The following is a 23,788-nucleotide window of genomic DNA, read 5'->3' as shown; positions in this document are numbered from 1 at the left end:
TTTTCCACATATTCCTTTTCTCTCCGATTCTGCGTAGAACCTCCTCATTCCTTACCTTATCAGTCCACCTAATTTTCAACATTCGTCTATAGCACCACATCTCAAATGCTTCGATTCTCTTCTGTTCCGGTTTTCCCACAGTCCATGTTTCACTACCATACAATGCTGTACTCCAGACGTACATCCTCAGAAATTTCTTCCTCAAATTAAGGCCGGTATTTGATATTAGTAGACTTCTCTTGGCCAGAAATGCCTTTTTTGCCATAGCGAGTCTGCTTTTGATGTCCTCCTTGCTCCGTCCGTCATTGGTTATTTTACTGCCTAGGTAGCAAAATTCCTTAACTTCATTGACTTCGTGACCATCAATCCTGATGTTAAGTTTCTCGCTGTTCTCATTTCTACTACTTCTCATTACCTTCGTCTTTCTCCGATTTACTCTCAAACCATACGGTGTACTCATTAGACTGTTCACTCCGTTCAGCAGATCATTTAATTCTTCTTCACTTTCACTCAGGATAGCAATGTCATCAGCGAATCGTATCATTGATATCCTTTCACCTTGTATTTTAATTCCACTCCTGAACCTTTCTTTTATTTCCATCATTGCTTCCTCGATGTACAGATTGAAGAGTAGGGGCGAAAGGCTACAGCCTTGTCTTACACCCTTCTTAATACCAGCACTTCGTTCTTGATTGTCCACTCCTTATCACACTGCTGGCCACCGTAAATGCAACACCAAGAAAGACAAGAGGTAGCACAACAAAATTTATTTTGTAAATAACATGTTGACCAAGTATCAAATGATACAGACGTCTGTGACATGTGGTTCCTGCCAGAATCAGTAGCCACAGTAGCCGCCATTGTTGGAGATCATCGCTGCCACACGTCTCGGCATTGAGTCAAAGAGACGTTGGATGTGTTCCTGGGGTACAGCAGCCCAAGCAGCTTCCACACGTTGCCAAAGATCATCTGGTGTGGCAGCTGGGGATGTAATCTGGGTCACTCGTTGAGCAACCATGGACCACATGTTTTCTATCGGCGAAAGATCCGGAGAGCGAGCCGGCCAGGGAAGCACTTCAATCTGGTTATTGACGAAGAACCTTTGGACAATGCGTGCCACGTGTGGTCGCGCATTATCCTGTTGAAATATGGCTGTGGCCGAGCCCTGAAGGTAAGGAAGGACAACTGGCTCCAGCACCTCGGATATGTAGCGCCGGCTATTTAAAGTACCGGCAATGCGTACTAGAGGCGTGCGAGAGTAATATCCAATACCGCCCCATACCATAATACCCGGTGCAAGACCAGTGTGGCGGTGCATAATGCAGCTGTCCAGCATCCTCTCTGCACGGTGTCTCCACACTCGAATCCGACCATCGTGGTGCTGCAGACAGAAGCGTGCCTCGTCAGTAAAGACAACGTCATTCCATTCTGCCGTCCACATCCGTCTGTCATCACACCATTGGCGACGGAGACGTCTGTGGTTCTGCGTCAATGGTAGACGAAGCAATGGACGTCTTGCAGACAGACCACTCTGCTGTAAACGGCGTCGAATGGTACGCGCAGACACTGGATGATGCGTTACAGACGCAATGTGCTGTGCTATGGTTCGGGATGTCACTGAGCGATCCGTCACTGCCATGCGCACAATTAGCCTATCAGCACGTGCAGTGGTGCACCGAGGTGAATGCGATCGACCACGTCGGTCCGTCGTACCCTCCTGCATCCAACGGTCACATATCCGCATTACAGTTGTTTGGTTTCGTCCAACACGACTAGCGATTTCTCTGTATGATAATCCACAATCTCGGTAAGCCACTATCCTTCCTCTGTCGAACTTGGATACTTGATCAAACAATGTTCGCTGTTATCTACGAGGCATAACTGATCGTCTTGTGAAACAACCACAAGGTAAACACACGTGCCGAACGTACACTCGTCGAAATCGCCAAGCCTTAAATGGCGCTATGAGGCGGCGCCACAGGCGCGCGTGATGTGCGTCTGCGCTGAAATTCTAATCAGTTGCATATCTCATCGCTGCAAACCCATGGTGTAAATTTCACTTGATTCGGATGCTTCCTTCAGGGTGTTGCATTTGCGGTGGCCAGCATTGTATTCCCTCTTGGTTGTTGTACATATTGTATATGACCCGTCTCTCCCTATAGCTTACCCCTATTTTTTTCAGAATCTCGAACAGCTTGCACCATTTTATATTGTCGAACGCTTTTTCCAGGTCGACAAATCCTATGAAACTGTCTTGATTTTTCTTTAGCCTTGCTTCCATTACTAGCCGTAACGTCAGAATTGCCTCTCTCGTCCCTTTACTTTTCCTAAAGCCAAACTGATCGTCACCTAGCGCATTCTCAATTTTCTTTTCCATTCTTCTGTATATTATTCTTGTAAGCAGCTTCGATGCATGAGCTGTTAAGCTGATTGTGCGATAATTCTCGCACTTGTCAGCTCTTGCCGTCTTCGGAATTGTGTGGATGATGCTTTTCCGAAAGTCAGATGGTATATCGCCAGACTCATATATTCTACACACCAACGTGAATAGTCGTTTTGTTGCCACTTCCACCAATGATTTTAGAAATTCTGATGGAATGTTATGTATCCCTTCTGCCTTATTTGACCGTAAGTCCTCCAAAGCTCTTTTAAATTCCGATTCTAATACTGGATACCCTATCTCTTCTAAATCGACTCCTGTTTCTTCTTCTATCACATCAGACAAATCTTCACCCTCATAGAGGCTTTCAATGTATTCTTTCCACCTATCTGCTCTCTCCTCTGCATTTAACAGTGGGATTCCCGTTGCACTCTTAATGTTACCACCGTTGCTTTTAATGTCACCAAAGGTTGTTTTGACTTTCCTGTATGCTGAGTCTGTCTTTCCGACAATCATATCTTTTACGATGTCTTCACATTTTTCCTGCAGCCATTTCGTCTTAGTTTCCCTGCACTTCCTATTTACTTCATTCCTCAGCGACTTGTATTTCTGTATTCCTGATTTTCCCGGAACATGTTTGTACTTCCTCCTTTCATCAATCAACTGAAGTATTTCTTCTGTTACCCATGGTTTCTTCGCAGCTACCTTCTTTGTACCTATGTTTTCCTTCCCAACTTCTGTGATGGCCCTTTTTAGAGATGTCCATTTCTCTTCAACTGTACTGCCTACTGCGGTATTCCTTATTGCTATATCTATAGCGTTGGAGAACTTCAAACGTATCTCGTCATTCCTTAGTACTTCCGTATCCCACTTCTTTGCGTATTGATTCTTCCTGACTAATGTCTTGAACTTCAGCCTACTCTTCATCACTACTATATTGTGATCTGAGTCTATATCTGCTCCTGGGTACGCCTTACAATCCAGTATCTGATTTCGGAATGTCTGTCTGACTATGATGTAATCTAATTGAAATCTTCCCGTATCTCCCGGCCTTTTCCAAGTATACCTCCTCCTCTTGTGATTCTTGAACAGGGTATTCGCTATTACTAGCTGAAACTTGATACAGAACTCAATTAGTCTTTCTCCTCTTTCATTCCTTGTCCCAAGCCCATATTCTCCTGTAACCTTTTCTTCTACTCCTTCCCCTACAACTGCATTCCAGTCGCCCATGACTATTAGATTTTCGTCCCCCTTTACATATTGCATTACCCTTTCAATATCCTCGTGCACTTTCTCTATCGCTTCATCTCCAGCTTGCGACGTCGGCATGTATACCTGAACTATCGTTGTCGGTGTTGGTCTGCTGTCGATTCTGATTAGAACAACCCACTCACTGAACTGTTCACAGTAACACACCCTCTGCCCTACCTTCCTATTTATAACGAATCCTACACCTGTTATACCATTCTCTGCTGCTGTTGATGTTACCCGATACTCATCTGACCAGAAATCCTTGTCTTCCTTCCACTTCACTTCACTGACCCCTACTATATCTAGATTGAGCCTTTGCATTTCCCTTTTCAGATTTTCTAGTTTCCCTACCACGTTCAAGCTTCTGACATTCCACGCCCCGACTCGTAGAATGTTATCCTTTCGTTGATTATTCAATCTTTTTCTCATGGTAACCTCCCCCTTGGCAGTGCCCTCCTGGAGGTCCGAATGGGGGACTATTCCGGAATCTTTTGCCAATGGAGAGATCATCATGATACTTCTTCAATTACAGGTCACATGTCCTGTGGATACACGTTACGTGTCTTTAATGCAGTGGTTTCCATTGCCTTCTGCATCCTCATGTCGTTGATCATTGCTGATTCTTCCACCTTTACGGGCAATTTCCCACCCCTAGGACAAGAGAGTGCCCTGAACTTCTATCCGCTCCCCCGCCCTCTTTGACAAGGCCTTTGGCAGAATGAGGCTGACTTCTTATGCCGGAAGTCTTCGGCCGCCAATGCTGATTATTTATCAGAATTTAGGCAGAGGCGGGGATCGAACCTGGGACCGAAGACGTTTTGATTATGAATCAAAGACGCTACCCCTAGACCACGGTTCCGTATATAAGCTAGCGGTAGTTATTGTGAAGGGACGACATAAGGGTATAGAACGCTTGAAGCTGAGAGGTATTGGCATAATAATAAACTGTAAGTTTCAGAACAAACTTTTAATCTCCCCGGAACAGTAACTGGGGCTACGATTCTGAATGTAACATATTGGTCACTGTATTGCTATGAGAAATCTTTATATACCTTTTTTTCGAGTCATTGATCTTCTGATTCTTTTGTTGGAGTAGCTCTTGCACCCTATGTCGTCAATTATTTGTTGGATGTATTCCAATATCTCCCTTACAGTCTCTCCCCCTACATCTCCCTCTCGTACTATGGAGGTTATTTCCTGATGTCTTGACACATGTCATTGTAACCTGTCCCTTCTTCTTGTCAGTTTTTTCCATGTTCCTTTCTTCGCCAACTCTGCAGAGAACCTCATTGCTTATTTTATCAGTTCACCTAATTTTTCAACATTCTTCTGCAGAACAACATCTCAAACGATTCGATTCTCAACTCTTCTGGTTTTACCACTGTCAGTGACCCATTACCATACAACGCTGTGCTCCAAACGTACATTTTCAGATATTTCTTCCTCAAATTGAGGCCTATGTTTGATGCCAGTAGACTTCACTTGCCCATGAATGCCCTCTTTGCCTGTGTTAGTCTGCTTTTTATGTCCTCCTCTTTACGTCCGTCTTGGGTCGTTATGCTTCCCTGGTAGAAGAATTCCTTAACTTTCAGGCAAATGTCGGGATGGTTCCTTTGAAACCACACTGCCGATTTCCTCCTCCATCCTTCCCTAACCTCCCTGTTTGGTCCTCTCCCCCACATCAACCAATCAACCAACGAACCATAACTTGCTCTACTTCGTGGGGACGAATTGTGATGTTAAGTTTTTTGCTAAACTTATTGCTGCTGCGACTCATTATCTGTGGCTGTTTCCAGTTTATTCTCAATCTATATTCTGTACTCATTAGACTGCTTATTCCATCCAACAGATCCTGAAATTCACCCTCACATTCACTGAGGAGAGCAAAGTCATCGGCTAATCTCACACTGAAGTGACGAAGGTCATGCACATAAAGAGATGGAATTAGTATCGCGTAGACGAGGTATAAAAGGGCACTGCACCGGCGAAGCTGCCATTTACACTCAGGTGACTTATGTGAAAAGCTTTCCCACGTTATTATGGCCGCACGACGAGAATTAACAAACTCTGAAATCGTAATGGTAGTTGGTCCTAGAAGCATGGGACACTCTCTCTGGGAAATCGTTAGTGAATTCAATATGTCGAGAGAATACCAGATTTCAGGCATTTTCACGGACAACGCAATGGCCGCCTGCCTTCATTTAACGACCGAGAGCAGCGGCGTTTGTGTGGAGTTGTTCGTGCTAATATACAAGCAACACTGCGTGCAATAAGCGCGGAAATCGATGTATGATGTACTATGAACGTATCCGCCAGGACGGCGAGTGAAATTTGGCGTTAATGCGCTATAGTGGCAGACGACCGACGCGAGTGGCCTTTTTAACAGTACGGAATGGCCTCCAGCGCCGCTCCTAGGCTCGAGACCATTTCTGTTAGACCTAGACAACTGGAAAACCGTAATATGGTCAGATGAATCCCGATTTCAGTTGGTAAGAACTGATAGTAGGGTTCGAGTGTGGAACAGACCGCACGAAGCCATGAATCCAAGTCGTCAACGAGGCACTGTGCAAGATAGCAGTAGCTCCAGTAATTGTATGCGCTGTGTTTACATGGCATGGTAAAACTGGTGAAACTGAACCGATCACTGGCTGGAAATAGTTTTGTTCTGGAAACCATTTGCAGCCGTTAATAGACATCATGTTACCTAGCAACGATCTCATGTCACCAGACCGCAAGTGTTTGCGATTGGTTTGAAGTACATTCTGGACAATTCGAGCGAATGACTTGGCCACCCAGATCTCCCGACATAATTCTATTGAGCATTTATGTAACATAATCGAGAGATCAGTTCGTGCACAACATCCTTCACTGGCAGCACTTTCGCAATTAGGACGACTATAGAGGCGGCATGGCTCAATATTTCTGCAGGTGACTTCCGACGACTTACTTAGTCCACGTTACATCTAGTTGCTGCAGTACTCCGGGAAATTTGTGGTGCGACCACCCTTGAGCCTTTCATTTCTTTCGGTCATTTCTTCCTAAATGTATAGGTTGAACAGTAAAGGTGAAATACTGCATCCCTGTCTTATGCCATTTTCAATCCGAACACTTCATTCTTGGCCTTCTAATCTCATCGTTCCCTCTTGGTTCTTGTACATGTGGTATAGTATCATGTTTCCCCATAAGTTACTCCTACTTCAGACCTCTTGCACCATTTTACATCATCGAACACTTTTTCTAGATCGACAAATCTTATGAGCGTTTCTTGATTTTTCTTCAGCCCAGTTTCCATTACCAAGTGCAACATCAGATCTGTCTCTCTGTTGCCTCAGTGACCCTCAATTTCGTATTCCATTTTTTTATAAATTATCCTTGTCATATACTACCCGTCTTTTCCTATAGCTTAAACCTGTTTTCTTCAGAATTTCCAACATCTTGGGCCACTTTAATTTGTTGAACGCTTTTTCTTGATCGACAAATTCTATAAGCGTGTGTTGATTTTTCTTCAGAATTGCTTCCATTATCAAGTGCAACATCAGAACTGGCTGTCTGCTGCCTTTACCTTTGCTAAAGGCAAACTGATCGTTATCTAACTGATCCTAAATTTTCTTTTCTGTTCTTCTGTCAGCAGCCTGGTTGCATGAGCTGTTAATCTGATTGTGCTATGGTTTACGCACTTACCTGCTCTTTTTATGTTCGGAAATGTGTGTCTGTGATGTTTTTCCGGAAGTCTGATGGCAAGTCATCATCCTCATAAATTCTACAAACGAACTACAATCGTCGTTTTGTTGCCTCTTGCGCCAATGATCTTAGAAATTCCGACTGAATGTTATCTATCTCTTCTGCCTTATTTGATGTCAAGCCTTTCAGACCTTTTCCAAATTTTCTACTTCTTCACTTCATTTATTGGCAAATTGTCTATTACGGTACCCATCTCTTTTACGGTCTTCCTACATTTCTTCTTTCAGTGCATTTATAATTTAGAGCATTTACCGGGACCTTTTCTCCACCCATCCAGTCTACGTGCTCCGTTTTCTCCTATTTTACTTTATTTTCTCGTTTAGGATATATATTCCTAAATCTTTCCTTATATCTTCATTTCTTTTTAGATCTTCCCGGTACATCCTTCCACTATTCTTAGAAATCTCGTTTCCTGAGCCTGTATTCTACTTTCTTAATGTCTTGTTGTCGTCCGTGTTTTGCTTCGATAAGTAGGTGTTGGCACTGCAGTTTATTTATAAAATCTGAGCTGGGTTTCTTTCCTGGCTTTATTCTGCAAACTCTTTACGATTGTTCCACATACGGAAGTTCTGCTTGGACCACGTCATGGGTATATTCGTAATTGATGACGCATCCTATGTTTTAAAAATGTTATACTTGCTTCAAAATGTACGCTCCAATAGCTGAACGGTCAGCGCGTTGGAATGCCACGCACGGGGGCCCGGGGTGGGAGGTTTTCTTCCCTCTGGGACTGGGTGTTTTGCTGTCCTCATCATCATTTCATCCCCATTGTCGGCGCTCAAGTCGCCCAATGTAGCGTCGACTGAAATAAGACTTGCACTTGGCGGCCGAACTTCCCGTCTGGAAACTTCCGGCCATTGACGCCATACGATCATTTCATTTGCTTCAAAATTTCGTTATTCAAGACTATTTTAGATCTTACTTGTTGTCTGCCCTGAAATGTAACCACTTTCGTTTCGTTTACTGAGAATGTTAGGTTGTAATTTGATGCTATCCTGCTGCAACTTATAGACTTCCATCTCAAGGTCATCTTCATTCTCTCTAATCACAGATAGGTCATCTGCTTACAAAATTACATTTAGTCTGGTGTCACGATCTAAAATAATATTTACGTTCAACGTTTTCCACTTGCTGATAATATATAATTCAGAAACATTATTAAGAAAAGTAAACTACATGAGATACACTGTGACAAAAGGACAGGCGTAAAATGGACCGAAGAACGCAAGCAAGATCACAGCCGGGAGATGTAAGAAATATGGGCAACCAAAAAGGCAATCAAGATGAAGCTGAAGGCACGAAGCCGACAAGAAGCATGGACACAGCGAGCGAATGAGGGAAGTTTGGGCAGCAAGGAAGGCAGCAAAATGAATTGGCCATGTAGTTTAGTTCAACTGCGCTCTTTAAGGTTGGTTCAAATGGCTCTGAGCACTATGGGACTTAACTTCTGAGGTCATCAGTCCCCTAGAACTTAGAACTGCTTAAACCTAACTAACCTAATGGCGTCACACACATCCATGCTCGAGGCAGGATTCGAACCTGCGACCGAAGCGGTCGCGCGGTTCCAGATTGTAGCGCCTCGAACCGCTCACCCACCCCGGCCGGCGCTCTTTAAGGGCAAAACACCAATAATAATAATATATACGCACGGAAGATGGTTGAAATAATACAGCATCCTTGTCGTACTCCCTTGTGTTCATTGGCTTTGTTATTATATTTTCCATACTAAAATAGTTTCAGTGGCTGTGGATAGACCCTTAATAGCATTTTGAGGTGAGATGGATAACCTCGTTCAGCCATGATATTGCATAGAATTTCTCTATTCACATTATCGAAACTTTCTCAAAATGCACAGTGGGTTTCCCTACTGAAATCTCGTCTCTTTTTTATACCTTGTAACGTGGTAAAATGTTGTCGATAGTCGATCGTCCTTTTCTAGAACCTGATTATTCTTCAGATATTAATTTTTTCGTAATATTTTAAGCCTTGCATTCAGGTTTTTGGCATATAATTTATAGGATAAATCCATGAGCTTTATATCCCAATAGTTAGTACATTATTATCGCCCTTTTAAAGATAGATGTTAGGCTCTTAGTCAGTCTTATGGTACCTTGATATTTCTCTAACATCGATTAAATATGTGAAGAAGTCTTGAATGCACCAATAACCCTCCATATTTCCGCAGTTCCATTTTAACACCATAAAAACCTGTGGCTTTCCATGTTTTTTTTTTTTTTTTTTTTTTTTTTTTTTTTTTTTTTTTTTTTTTTTTTTTTTTTTTTTTTTTTTAATTCTGACTCCTCTGAATGCTGTGGGTCATCCATGTGACCCCTACTGCCTTCCCTATCGCGTCATCAAACCAGTCCTCTTCCTTACAGAGACGTTCAATATACCCTTTCTGCCTTTCTCATCACACTCTTAATGTTACCACCCCTGCTTTTAATTTCACCGAGGGTCGTTCCGCCCTCCCAAAGATCATTTCTTTGCCGATTTCTTCGCATTTTTCCTACTACCACCTTGCCTTGGCTACCCTGGACTTCCCATTTACTTCATGTCTACGTGATTTATATTGCTGTATTCCTGTCTTTTCCTAAACGATTACGTGGTGGGAAAGTTGTTTCCTAGAAAAGCCGTCATTGTGCATTGTTTGAGTAATTCAGCATGTATTAAGTGGTTTTTAAATATTTACAAGCTGCCAGGCTGTCTTTGTAATACTAATGCAGCACTTTATGCTAACAGTCGTTTTATGTTATTTCAATTTGGGTATAAAACATTTGTATAGCTATTGTTTCCGATTCCTTTCTGTTTTCGTTATTAATTTTATAGTGTCAGTATAGCTATTTTCGTCAAACTAATTTGTAAAATCTAAAATACATTTGTTAATTGTGTGTTTGTATACTTATCATTATGCCACAACACCAAAATAAATCGTTAATATTGCTGTTCTGTTTCTCTCTCTTGTTAAAAATATTAACGAAATGTATTTCTCATTGTTTTACATGCATATCAGTCAACAGCGGCCTCGAAAATCCCTTTGTTGAACTTGTATTTGTACGCAAAGAAAGCTTCTGGTATGATTTTTTTTATTGCCTTGATTGCCTGTATGTACACAGGATTACTAGTTTCGACAGGATTAAGCTGTCGTCTCCAGATCCACAGTTACGGAATCAGGCTGTACGGTTCTAGGCTCTTCAGTCTGGAACCGCGCTGCTGCTGCGGTGGCAGGTTCGAATCCTGCCACTGGCATGGATGTGTGTGATTTCCTTAGATTAGTTAGGTTTAAGTAGCTCCTAGTCTAGGGGACTGATGACCTCAGGTGTTAAGTCCCATAGTGCTTAGAGCCATTTGAACCATTTGAATGCTGTACGGTAAACCGCCCGTTTGTTTTTGTTCTGACAAAACGGACTCGTTGAGAGTTGAACATTAAAAATATATGTGTCTTCACGGCACGACGGAGTCGTACAAGTGTGGCACATCAAGAAGTCCTGCATGTGTCTGGGCTGCATAAACAATACGAGCCGGCAGCCAACCCAGACACGTGCGGCACTTCTCAATGTGCCACACTTGTACGACTCCGTCGTGCCGCGAAGACACAAATATATTTTTAATGTTCAACTCTCTTTCTCTAACGAGTCCGTGTCGATGGTACGAAAACAAACGCGCTGTTTATGGCATAGCGTGATGCGATAACCTATACTCTGTTGATCTGAAGATGGCAGCTTCGTCCTGTAGAAACAAGTAATCCAGTGTACACATACTCGATCAGTGCAATAAAAAAGGTTTATTTACACTGAATTAATTGCACTGTCAGATGAATTTGAGATCAAGACTGGTGTTAAACAGGGAGATGGATTGTCACCATTGTTGTTTAATATGCCACCGGACGAAATGATCAGGCAGTGGAGAGCAATAAACGTGGAAATGGGAATACCAAAGACCCATGTGGGGGACAAAAAGGACAACGGGGATCAAGCGGACTGCCTAGCCTCTGCAGACGACATAGCAATAGTAACTGAGACGGAAGAAGACGCAAAGTCACAGCTCGACAACTGAAGTAAGGTAGCCAGAAAGGTGGGACTTATAACAAGACAAAGACATTAAATACCACTGCAAACTGCGAAACACCGGGAGGCACTGTGCAAATGGTGGACAAATTGAAATATCTGGGAGAATTTATAACAGGAAGGAATAGAAGGAAGGAGGGAATAACAGAGAGGGTAAAGAAGTTGAGGTCAGCCTTCTGTATGACGAGAGAGATATACAATAAAAAGAATATATCCACAGAGGCAAAGATAAGCCACTACAAGGCAACGGTGAGCAATGCAGTATTATATGCTGCTGAGACGATGACACTAGGAAGAAATGGGGCAGAACAACTAGAGAAAGAAGAGAGAAAAATACTGAGGAAAATACTAGGTCCGAAAAGAGGTGGAGAGAGGTGGATGTGAAGACCTAGGGAAGAATTGTACCGGAACATGAGAACAACATCCGGGGAAATCAGACTCAAAAAGGCAAGATTTGATGGACATGTAGTTAGGATGAGTATGGACAGAATGACGAAGAGAGTGTGGGAAACAACAGGAAGGACAAAATGGAAAGGCAGGAACCAAGTGGGTTGTTGAAGTTCAGAAGGACTGGTTGGAATTGAAAATCCAAGTCAAAGGAAAGGAAAATTGGAGGAACAAATATACACCGACCAATTTGCCGGAGATCAAGGACAGAGAAGAATAAAGGAAAAGATTAGAGTGTCACCAGTGGAGCCGACACGAGAAAAGGACACTGAAGATCTCGGAAGAAGAGCGGGAGGGAAGAAGAGAAAGAATGAAGAGGTTCTGGGAGAAGAAGAGAAAAATGCAGTCCACGAAGGGGCTAGCCGTGGTCCTACAGAGGCCGTAACGCTAGAAGAAGAAGAAGAATTAATTGATCGTTTTCCGGCTCACAATATCAGGTAATTATTCTATCTCTGTGTTCTCATATTCTGTCATCACTTAATGTTACGTACTGTGAGTCCGTCATTCACCTTTCAGCTAGCTAAATGGCCTTTACATGCCAAATGCCAATTGAATAAGTAAATAGTGAAGTTGGAAGTCGCTTTCACGAGTGTCCATATCTTCTGGCATCCAAACTTTGATTCGTTATTACACTATTAGATTCCAGAAATCTGCTAAACATTAGCAAAATCTAGATTTAAAAATGAAAGTCATATTCTCTGTAATGTTTCCATAGCACATGACAAAGCTCAGAATGATGTGTACTTACAGGAGGAGAGAATATTAACAGTGGTTACATGTAGGAAGCGTAAGGTTTACGTCTGTAGTCTGTGTTCGTACGAACATAAGAGGTAATGAGGGGTCGTAACTATGATGTTATAGGGTATAAAGTCTGCTTCCCGGCACGTATAATTTTAAGGAAATAGTAATTGTATTCCTGCTCCTGTAGTCGGCGCTAAATAAGTGCTACCACACCTGGCACTGAGGTTCGTCCCGTATTCTTAACAGTGGGAGCCACACGTTCACGTCTTCCGTGTCCGGCTACGGCGCTCTCTGCTCTATTGACAACGAGCCAAACGATGCGGATGCCTCAAGGGCAAACTGCACGGAGAACGCTGGGCTTCCAACTTTGAAACGGCGACTTATGATCCGTAAAGAAATATGCGGAACCTTGGGTCCACAGTCTATAGGATGTCCCCACACACGCCGACAATATCGGTAAACGCATATCAAGTTTGTGTAGTGTGAGCCATTCGTATTCGCGCAGCTACGAACAGGATGTAATCTGACGCCATCAACTATGAAAACAAATTATTAAGATAATTATTTCAACCATATGCATTTCCCAAAATTTGGTTCAAAAAGGTTCAAATGGCTCTGAGCACTATGGGACTTAACATCTGAGGACATCAGTCCCCTAGACTTAAAGCTATTAAACCTAAATAACCTAAGAACATCACACACATCCACGTCCGAGGCAGGATTCGAAGCTGCGACTGTAGCAGCAGCAGCGCGGTTCTGGACTAAAGCGCCTAGAACCGCACGGTCACAATGGCCGGCTCAAAATTTGGTAATACATCACAACGTCGCGAGGACTCATACAACAACAGAAATATAAGTGTCTCTTGTATTACGTAGACCAAATATCATTACAACCTGTGTGAATGTAGGCTTTTCCGGCATATACTACCGATGAAAAGCTCTCGGATTAGCAGACGGGCTGCAGCATATTCGACAAAAGATAATGAGTATGACATTCGGAGAAATTTTGTGGAATATTTACGATGCCGCCCGGTTAGAAACATGTCGGTTTCGTCAACACGACCACACTAAATACTTTTTGGATGCCCCATCACCTCTTTGATTTCCTGTTATCTTCACTGCTCTGACAAAACAAAGGACTTGCGTGTGCGACACGAGATTTTCCTGTTTTCTTGGTTCAAGCGGGTGCATTGCTCCTCACAGATCCGCTACAGCGTTTACGTCTGATGGGCGTACACTGCTCTTCAAAACTTAAGGCCGAGACATAAACAGTAAGATAACATAGGTTTATTAACTACTCGGTGGAAATGAAGAGAAGTGCGGGAGCTTGATTCCAGAGGTCTCCCAGTTGTGCACAAAAACCTGATGTCAGAGTGACTATGGCACCAAATGAGGCCGGTCTCAGAAAACGAGACGGTAGAAGGAACGGGAAAAGACAGTGTATGAATCAGCGAGCAAATACGGTTCTCTGTGGTGGTTCTCTTCATAACAACATGGCCCGGAGACACATCCGGATGACTTCATACGAGGACGAATCATCGGGAAACTGGAAGAAAGACAAAATCTGCCGAGGTTAGCCAAGGAGTTTAATATTGCTCACAGATCTGTGAACTTACGGAGCATCGTGCACCACAGACACTCTGTGCGAAGGAGAGAAACTGGTTGACCATGGCCAACTACGGTAGCAGATGACGATCAAATTATGTAATTCACACATCAAAATGTTTTGTATCACCTCAGTTCCGAGAGTTCAGGAACCTTTACAGAAAATTAGAATAGAGGTCAACATAAATATCATTTCCGCCCTTTTTATTGTTCATGAAAACCAAACATTGTATCTTGTACCACCATACAGCGAGACCTTCAGAGGTGGTGTTCCAGATTGCTGTACACACCGGTACCTCTAACACCGAGTAGCACGTCCTCTTGCATTGATGCATGCCTATATTCGTTGTGGCATATTGTGGCAAGGCATATTCGTTGTGGGCAAGGCACTGTTGGTCCCGATTGTCCCACTCCTCAGCGGAGATTCGGCGTATATCCCTCAATGGTTGGTGAGTCACGGTGTCCATAAACAGCCCGTTTCAATCTACCCACTCATGTTCGATAGGGTTTATGTCTGGAGAATATGCTGGACACTCTAGTCGAGCGATGTCGTTGAGAAGGAAGTTCTGTGACTGCACGAAAAGCATTATTCAACAGGATGGCGTTGCTGTCAGGGTTCCTCCGAGACATAATCCGTAGGTAGCTTGTAACTAATGCCCTGCTGCCACTTTACTGTAGTCCCCGCACCCTCACACTGACTAGGCGACACAGAAATTGGGCCGGCCGGAGTGACCGTGCGGTTATAAGCGCTACAGTCTGGAACCGCGTGACCGCTCCGGTCGCAGGTTCGAATCCTGCCTCGGGCATGGATGTGTGTGATGTCCTTAGGTTAGTTAGGTTTAAGTAGTTCTAAGTTCTAGGCGACTGATGACCACAGTAGTTAAGTCCCATAGTGCTCAGAGCCATTTGAACCATTTTTGAACACAGAAATTGCTTTGCGATTGCATACTACAGGCTCCCTGCTGACGTTTTTCGAAGAGACTAGGTAGCGCTAATAGCCCGTGAGCGTTCTGAACGAGGCATGTCATCGACAGTTCCTGTCTGTCTGTATCTCCTCCATGTCCGAACAATATCGCTTTGATTCACTCCGAGACACCTGGACACTTCCCTTGTAGAGAGCCCTTCCTGGCCCGAAGTAACAATGCGGACGCGATCGATCTGCGGTATTGACTGTCAAGGCATGGTTGAACTACAGACAACACGAGCCGTGAACTTCCTTTCTGGTGGATTGACTGGAATTGACTGGCTGTTAGTCATCCTCCGTCTAATAGGCGCTGCTCATGCCTGGTTGTTTACATTTTTGGGCAGGTTTAGTGACTTCTCTGAATAGTCAAAGGGACTGCGTCTGTGATACAATATCCACAGTCAACGTCTATCTTCAGGAGTTCTGGGAACTAGGGTGATGCAAAACTTTTTTTTATGTGTCTATGCAAAAATGGACAAACGTCTAACAGCGGGTGCAGTTGCAACTACATTTAACAGTACTGCAAGACGCGCCGTCTCATGATTCACAGTGGCACGGCATGGAGATATGTCTCTTGCTGGTGGTCAGTGCGTTGTACTGCCGCACGTGGGCAGCAACATTTGTGGTAGTCTCTAAAGCATAGCGACTGACCAACAACGAGTGAGGTCGCCTGGTCTTCTCGCAAAAGAGCATGCTCAGTCTTAGTGATTCTAAACGTACCCTCATATGGCGAGAAGTGGGAGCACTTAATGTACCCACAACCACTGTCTAACGTAATGGTTTTGATGGGCCAGGTATTATTGCGTGACGAGGAATAATATTGGATGGGTGTACTGACCTCCGAAAGGCCGACCGAAGTGGCCGAGCGGTTCTAGGCGCTTCAGTCTGGAAGCGCGCGACCGCTACAGTCGCAGGATCGTCGTTTGCTTTTGTTCTACAGTATTACTTTTATTGTATTAACCGGCTTTCGGCTTACAAGGCCATCTTCAGACATTTACTGATTATTATTACCAAAGAAGTTACAATGTTTGTAAACAACATTGGAAGAGAATCTACACATCTAGATTGAATCAGACGTGTACAGCAAATAACATCCTTGACAATGTGGTGGTAATGCAATATAAAAAGTAAAAAGTTGAACAGTAAATAAATATAAATAGAGTAAAGGGGAAAACACCTTAACACAAAAAACAGCAAGCCTACATAACAGTTTATATTAACAAACAAAACCAATAAAATAAAATAAATTAGTACTCTGTTCCTATTTTGTGTTAATGTTTTTTTCTTGTTTACTCCATTTTTATCTATTTACTGATCAACTTTTTACTTTTTACTATGAATTACCCCCACACAGTCAGAGATGTTATTTACTCTATGTTTTTGCTTCAATCTAGATGTGTAACTTCTCTTTCAATGTTGTTTTCAAACATTGTAATTTCTTTGGTGTCAATAGTCAGTAAATGTCTGAAGATGGCCCCGTACGCTGAAAACTGATTAATACAATAAAAGTAACACTACAGAACAAAAGCAGACTAGCGTTTTTCATTCATTATAGTGTTGTTCTACCATATATTCCTTTCCTCTCCGACTCTGCGGAGAATCTCCACATTCCTTACCTTATCATTCCACCTAATTTTCAGCTTTTTTCTGCAGCATCATACCTCAATTGCTTCGATTCCCCTCTGTTCCGGTTTTCCCACATTTCATGTTTCACTACCATACAATGCTGTGCTCCAAACATACATTCTCAGAAACTTATTCCTCAAATTAAGGCCTATATTGGCCAGGAACACCCTGTTTGCTAGTCTGCCTTTGACGTCCTCTTCGCTCCGTCCGTCTTAGGTTATTTTGCTGGCTGTGCAGTAGAAGTCCTTAATTTGTCCACTTTTTAGTTTCGTCTACTGTTAAGTTTCTTGCTGTTCTCATTTCTGCTACCTCTCATTACTTTCGCCTTCCTCCCATTTACTCTCAATCCATATTCTCTACTCGTTAGACTGTTCATTCCATTCAACAGAGCCTGTAATTGTTCTTCACTTTCACCGAGAACAGCAATTCATCAACGAATCTTATCACTGATATTAAAATTTATGTCACATATTAAGGTCTACAGTCCCTTGGCGAAGTAAAAAAGTGACGCTTGTAAGTCAGTGCAATCAAAAGAAACGGTCACTTATGTCACATATTTTGATACTCACTAACTAAATCATTAAAACATACACGGTACTTCCCATAACGTAGAATCATGAAATTTGATAAGGAGAAAGGTTTTAGAGTACACATAGATGAAAAAAAATCAGATAATTGTTGATCTGTAATAATATCATGCGAAAAAATGTTTCTTCTGTTTGTTTTTGGACTGACAACTTGAAATTAAATCGTTGTCGGAAGTCTTGGAATTCCTGGTATCGATATCTAGCCAGTATCAGTGTCAGTAATAGGCAAAAATCATCGAGAATCTCTATTGTCGAAGTGAATGAACTGTGTATATACATGATTACGTTTGTACGGAACCCTCAATATGCGAGTGCTACCCGCACCCGCTCACTTTTTTATGGATGACAACGCTCGACTGCTTCGATCAGCGCACGTGAACGAGAGCATATTTGGAAAATGGGCTGGCCTGCCCATTCCTCCGATTTAAATCCCACTGAGCACATGTGGAAAACAGTGTGGAAACCTGTTGCAGTACGTCCAAAAGGACGAACGGCCATCCATCATTTGCCACTCGCTCTTGTGGAGGAATGGAACTCCACACCACAAGAGGCCCTCACCAGCTTTGTGGGCAGCATGGGAGCACGTCGCACAGCATACATTGCTGTCAGCGGTGATCACACGCCATATTAAGAGTCACGTCCCGCCTTTTGTAATGTCCAGGGAATCAGCGTTAACATCGGTGTCGGTGAAATTTTTGCTTTTGAATAAAAGTGTCATTTCTGTCCGTCTAGTTTCATATTTATTTCAGTTACCTTCTGTACTGTACTACCCCGTAGCAGTTCTTTGTAGGCATGGTCCCAGTTTCATAGAGCCATGTTACTTGGCGCACCATGCGACAGTTAGCCTGCATTCGTCCCTACGTTTCGCCCACCAGTGTAAAAAATGGTTCAAATGGCTCTGAGCACTATGGGACTCAACTTCTGAGGTCATCAGTCCCCTAGAACTTAGAACTACTTAAACCTAACTAACCTAAGTACATCACACACATCCGAGGCAGGATTCAAACCTGCGACCGTAGCGGTTGCACGGCTCCTGACTGTAGCGCCTAGAACCGCTCGGCCACTCCGGCCGGCCCACCAGTGTAGTAGAGTCGTATTCTGATTGTGAGATTTCCACTTCAACCGTTACTAGGTAATTCCGCGGCGAAGTTTGTGTTTCAAACCGTACAGGATTCAGTTACTACAGGCCATTCATGGTAGTGGTGAACAAGAATGCGTACAGTCTTGTGAATTCATTCTGGGAGTGGAGGTGGAAGCTAAGAATTTCCTTTCATGTTTAGTTTTCAGCTGTGAAACTACCTTCTGTTTAAGAGGAAATGTGACCGGCACAACGTAATGATTTCGAGAACACGACAGTGTTATATCATAGTTGAGCGTGAGAGAGAGGGAGAGAGAGAGAGTGGGACAATCGAAAGCTTCGTGCGTTTGGTTCCGCTTTAGGAGAAAAGACCTACGATCCGTTCTCTTCTGCCGAAAAGGCGGTTGTAGGGATCATGTAATATGATGCGTTAGTCCTGTGACTAGAGCCTCTCATGAGGTAGACCGTTCGCCGGGTGCAAGTCTTTCGATTTGACGCCACTTCGGCGACTTGCGCGTCGATGGGGATGAATGGATGATGATTAGGACAACACAACAACCAGTCCCTGAGTGGAGAAAATCTCCGACCCAGTCGGGAATCGAACCCGGGCCCTTAGGAATGACATTCTGCCGCGCTGACCACTCAGCTACCGGGAGCGGACAATGAGTTAGTGATCGGACATCAGCCGCAACTGCAAGAACACTCTGAAAATTTAATTTTTCAACAGGACGAAGTAAGACTGCAGCAACATTTTATATCGAGCATCTCTTAAAAGCGAACTGCCACAACGATAGATCTAACTTTTTTGGATGCATGGTGATTAAGTTCGACCATTAACATCCGACGTCGCCTGACCTCACGGCATATGCTTTTTGTTGTTGTGGAGGTTCGCTAATTGTTGCGCCTCTGTGTCTCACCTTACAACTTTGAATGTGTAGCAACAGACATGCTTCCAAAAATATCGTCTAAAAAGCGTCATGCGTCTGATGGAGAGCACATTGAACATTTGTAAAAGGTAAAAGCAAATCTGTTCCTAAACGTAACTGTGAAAAGTGCCATAAGGCTATACGGGCAAGCATGGAAAAGATATAACCTTGTAGAATCGGATGCTCTTTTCAAATAAAAATATTGTAGTTCTTTTCACGAGCTTAAACTTATCTCAGGAGCGTACAGCGTTTTGTGACTTCATGTACTCTCGTAGCACTACTGTCTCCTGTTTGCGTTGCACTTGGAGGAAGTGTATTTGCACCTTCGTACTGCGTGTTGCTCTTGGGGTACTACCATTTCCCAAAACACCCACTACATTCTCAAATGCTCGTGTAACGTAAAGGAAGAATTCCTTGTGTTTGTTATTGTGTTTTTGTTCATTTCAAAGACTCCATGTACGTGAAAGTTTTCCTGTAATGTTGGGAGCTTTCTGTTGTGACTGTTCATTCTGATAATTTTTATATACTCTTTCATTTTAGATGATTCATGGCCACGATTTATTGGTTGTTGAGTTAGGTGGATTTCTATTTTCAGTCTTCCAGATCTTGTGTGTTTCTTGTATCTAGAACTGAAATACAAAGAGCCCTTTTAATGAATAAGAAAGTAATAAATGACCAAATCAGAATATGTAAAACTCATTGTGTTAGCCACTAAATCAATAACAAAAAGAGTTGTAGAACATAACCAGAGTAAATAACTCTCTAAGTCTCCCCAACACAAACATTTAATGATATTTTTTAAGCAACACTTAAAATATCTTCATTTCCCAGAACAGACCCCATCACGCACAATTACAGAAGCAACCACATAGGAAAACAGGCGAATATCAACTGCAGACAGACACTGCAACACAAACAAAAGATGACCGAGAATCACACAGCGACACTTGGCAATAGCAGGTACAGTAACAAACACACACACACACACACACAAGCGCGCGCGCAAGCATGCAGTGAATGTTAGGTGTTCAATTGAAATGTGTTGGAAAACGCTGAAAATAGGATATCCTGCCGTACGCAGGGCAACTAAGTACAACTTCCCGAACGCCACATGTGGAATAGCAAGAGCACAAAATCGAAAGTAGATTTATTTTAACTTGCGGTCCAAAAAGTAGTTTCTTGGTAAAGAATAAGAGAATAACGATAAACTGTGAAATGGCAACGTATCTGTAAACGTTATGTAATGTATGAGCTGCATAAAACAGACATGTATTACAGGCCACTGAAGATACTTTATAAATAAAAAAGAAGCGATCGGTTGTCGCAAAAACAAACAGCTTTCTATTTACTTGCATAAGCAAATCAATCTCCATGAATCATACTATGGAAGTTACTAAGGAACGACAGAAAACAGAAAATAAAGAGAGGGAAAGTTACTTATCATAGGTAAGTACCACAAAGATCTAATTCTAGCAGAGCAGCTGCAAGTGGGGTTTCTGGCGTTTTATGTTTTGATTAATATCAAGACACAGAATAATGAAGAGTTAATGTCGTAGTGATAATGTGAAGGGTTGGCAATATATCTGAGACAAACGCTAGATAAATTCGGAAGTTTGGGAATATATTGTCAGTCAATCCGTTTGAATATACATACATCTCGAGCAGTTTACATCTGCAGGTAAAATTTACTCACTACATTCTGAGTCATTACCTCCAAATTACGAAAATCTCGAAATCATTTTCCTTATTATTAGGTGATCATAACAGGAAGCTATAGTACTAGCAAGCATGCTACGGAGGATAAGTACACTCTGTGATCAAAAGTGTCAGGACACCTGAAAATGACAACTTCGTGGCGCCCTCCATCGGTAATGATGGAATCCAGTACGGTGTTGGCCCACCCTTAGCCTTGATGACAGCTTCCACTCTCGCTGGCATACGGTCAATCAGGTGCTGGAACGTTTCTTGGGGAATGGCAGCCCATTCTTCACGGAGTACTGCATTGAGGAGAGGTATCGCTGTCGGTCGGTGAGGCCTGGTACAAAGTCGGGGTTCCAAAACATCCCACAGGTGTTCAGTAGGATTCACGGCAGGACTCCGTGCAGGCCAGTACATTTCAGGGATGTTATTGTCGTGTTACCACTCCGCCACATGCTGTGTATTCTTAACACGTGCTCGATCGTTTTGAAAGATGCAGTCGCCATCCCCGAATTGGTCTTCAACAGTGGGAAGCAAGAAGGTGCTTAAAACATCAATGTAGGTCAGTGCTGTGTTAGTGCCACGCAAAACAACAAAGAGGTGCAAGCCCCCTTCATGAAAAACACGACCACACCATAACACCACAGCCTCCGAATTTTACTGTTGGCACTACAAACGCTGGTAGATGACGTTCACCAGGCATTCGCCATGCCCACACCCTGCCATCGGATCGCCACATTGTGTACATGATTCATCACTCCACGCAACGTTTTCCCACTGTTCAATCGTCCAATGTTTACGATCATTACACCAAGCGAGGCGTCGTTTGGCATTTACTGGTGTGATGTGTGGCTCATGAGCAACCGCTCGACGATAAAATCGAAGTTTTGTCACCTCTCGCCTGACTGTCATAGTACTTGCAGTGGATCGTGATGCAGTTTGGAATTCCTGTGTGATGATCTGGATAGATGTCTGCCTATCACACATTACGATCCTCTTCAACTGTCGGCGGTCTCTGTCAGTGAACAGACGAGGTCGACATGTACACTTTTGTGCTGTAGGTGTCCCTTCACGTTTCCACTTCACTATCACTTCGGAAACAGTGGACCTTGGGACGTTTAGGAGTTTGAAAATCTCGCGTACAGACATATAACACAAGTGGCACCCAGTCACCAAACCACGTTCGAAGTCCGTGAGTTCCGCAGAGCGCCCCATTGCGCTCTTTCACGATGTCTAATGACTACTGAGATCGCTGATATGGAGTATCTGGCAGTAGGTGGCAGCACAATTCACCTCATATGAAAAACGTATGTTTTTGGGTGTGTCCGAATACTTTTGATTACATAGTGTATGTGTGGTTAACAATTTCGTTCCAGAAAACTGAAAGAAGATTACACATATGGCACTATAAAAGAAAAACAGAAAGAAACTGATCAGTAAAAATATTTGAATGTGTAACAAATCTCTAATTTGCTGCATGGTTCAAATGGCTCTGAGCACTATGGGACTCAACTGCTGAGGTCATTAGTCCCCTAGAACACAGAACTAGTTAAACCTAACTAACCTAAGGACATCACAAACATCCATGCCCGAGGCAGGATTCGAACCTGCGACCGTAGCGGTCTTGCGGTTCCAGACTGCAGCGCCTGTAACCGCACGGCCACTTCGGCCGGCTAATTTGTTGCATGTCACTGTTCTTAATTGATGATTTTTCGGAACACCTCTAGTATTTTGCACTCGCTAATCAGTTCGAAAAACTGCAGCAGAAAAATCTGTGAAAATAGAGACGCAGCAGTACTATCAAATGCAGTACAAAACCTAAAGAAAATAGTGATGGCTATTCCTCGTTTTACTACTACAACACAACACTTAGATCGATCTGGGCTGTGGCACTTGTCTGAAAGAAGCGAAATGCCCACTCATTTGTTTCTTGAAATCTCTAAGGCAAGTTCATTCGAGATATCGAACGTAAATTTAAAAAATGCCTAAGAAACGCGTGTATAAAATCCACGGTACTTTTCAGTAGGATCTCTGTAATGTCTGCAGAGTGCTTAAGGACGAACTTTACGCCGCAACTTAGTAATGTGGCTTTTGGAGTCAACGCATGTTGGGATAAAAATTCTGTTACGTGCTTCTACATCGACTACCCACTCCATAGGTATTCCCTCTCTACACAGCAGCAGTGTTAGTACCTTATACCATAGACAGATACAGAGCGGGCACGCTTGTAATTCTACAATGTTAAGGTTTGAAACTAAAATCTAAGCCACGTAACACAAACCAAAAAGCCTACATTCAATGTTTTTGTCATTTGCAGCTAAAATCAAGCATTAATCTTAACAACTGGGCGACTTGTCGTATTGCTGTTATACATGTTACAGTTGACCGAATTTCTCCGAATTTTTCTATATTACTGCGATGGTATCGTTTTTACATTTGGCCAGGTGGAAGCGTAATAGTTCGGAACATAGTACTGATACATTTTTTATTTTTACAAGCGAGAGAATTTCAGGTCTTCAGTGAATTCTTGTATTTGTTTCACTGTGAGCGATTTAATTCACTATTTGCAAAGAAAACACAACAATTTGGCAGGAAACGTTTCCTCAATAATAATTGTTGTTATAAATTACATCCATTTCTATCCGTAACGTCCGATTTTTAAACAAAATGAGCGTTTATG

Source organism: Schistocerca piceifrons, chromosome 8 (genome assembly GCF_021461385.2).
Source record: "Schistocerca piceifrons isolate TAMUIC-IGC-003096 chromosome 8, iqSchPice1.1, whole genome shotgun sequence".
Classification (NCBI taxonomy): Eukaryota; Metazoa; Arthropoda; class Insecta; order Orthoptera; family Acrididae; genus Schistocerca; species Schistocerca piceifrons.
This window is presented reverse-complemented; position numbering follows the sequence as displayed.